This window comes from Orycteropus afer, unplaced genomic scaffold, assembly GCF_000298275.1.
Source record: "Orycteropus afer afer isolate SDZICR_OR568_19922 unplaced genomic scaffold, OryAfe1.0 scaffold00190, whole genome shotgun sequence".
NCBI classification, from domain to species: Eukaryota; Metazoa; Chordata; class Mammalia; order Tubulidentata; family Orycteropodidae; genus Orycteropus; species Orycteropus afer.
This window is the reverse complement of record NW_006921777.1, coordinates 128100-129571: the sequence shown is the minus strand read 5'-3', so window position 1 is coordinate 129571 and position 1472 is coordinate 128100. Positions and strand designations below refer to the sequence as shown.

Here is a 1472-nt window from a genome sequence, read left to right as displayed (position 1 = left end):
CAGCATATACTAAAACAACAGCAACAAAGGAAATGATAACAAGATTCATAAATATAATGAGCTCAGCACACAAAATAATATGGAAAAAAGTAACAATGAAAAAAAACCATAACAAAATGACAGGAACAAATTCTTAATTGTCAATAACTACACCCAATGTTGATGGATTAAATGCACCACTCAAGAGATGGAGAGTTGCAGACTGGATAAGAAAACAAAAACCATCAAAATACTGCCTACAAAAGACATACCTCAGAGACAAAGACAAAAATAGACTAAAAATCAAAGACTGGAAAAAGATATATGAAGTAAATGGCAACTGTAAGAGAGCAGAAGTGGCAATAATAATTTCTGATGAAATTGATTTTAAGACATAAATCACCATACAACACAAGGAAGGACATATATATAATGAATTAAAGGATCAATTCAACATGCAGATATAACCATAATAGATATCTATGGACCCAATGAAAGGCCCCAAAATATATAAATCAGACTTTAAAAGAGTTGAAAAATCAAATTGATAACTCCACAGTCACAGTGGGAGACTTTAATACCCCACTTTCAATGAAAGACAGAACTGGAAAGAAACTCAACAAAGATGCAGAAGAGATAAACAATACAATCTACCAACTTGACCTTATAGACATCTACAGAGCACTTCACCCAACAGCAGTACAATACACATTCTTTTCCAATGCACATGGAACTTTTTCCATGATAGACCATATGTTAGGCCATAAAGCAAGCCTTCATAAACTTAAAAACACTGAAACACAGCAAAACATCTTCTCAGATCATAATGCTATTCAACTGGAAATCAACAGGAAGATCAACAGAAAAAGAGTGAACACATGGAAACTGAACAACACCATCCTTGAGACCTTGAGAAAGAATGGGTAAAAGAAGAAATAAAAATTGAAATTCGAAAATTTCTTGAGTCAAAAGAGAACGAAAACAAAACACACCAAAATCTTTGGGAAACAGCTAACACAGTTATCAGAGGCCAATTTATAGCAATAAATGCACACATCAAAAAAGAAGAAACAGCCAAAATCAACACTTTAAACCAACATCTCCAACAAATAGAAAAAGAACAGCAAGGAAAGCCTACACTTACCAGAAGAGAGAAAATAATCAAGATTTGAGCAGAAAACAATGAAGCAGAAAATAGAAGGGCAATAGAAAAAAAAATTAACAAGACCAAAAGTTGGTTTTTTTAAAAGATCAATAATTTTATTTTCAATTTTGACAAACCACTGGCAAATTTAACAAAGGGAAAGTGGGAGAGAATAAAAATAACACAAATAAGAAATGAAATAGGTGACATCACAACAGAACCAACTGAAATAAAAAGGATAATATCAGGTTACTATGAAGAACTGTACTCCAACAAATTTGAAAATCTGGAAGAAATGGATAGATTTCTAGATACACACCACTTAGCTAAACTAACACAGACTGATGTG

At 32.5% G+C, this 1472-nt stretch overlaps 1 protein-coding gene across 1 annotated transcript in view; it reads right to left on the bottom strand.

Moving 5' to 3' along the window:
• Nucleotides 1-1472, bottom strand: part of PAWR (pro-apoptotic WT1 regulator) — a 213344-nt gene that overhangs the window by 166443 nt on the left and 45429 nt on the right. The window lies entirely within an intron of this gene.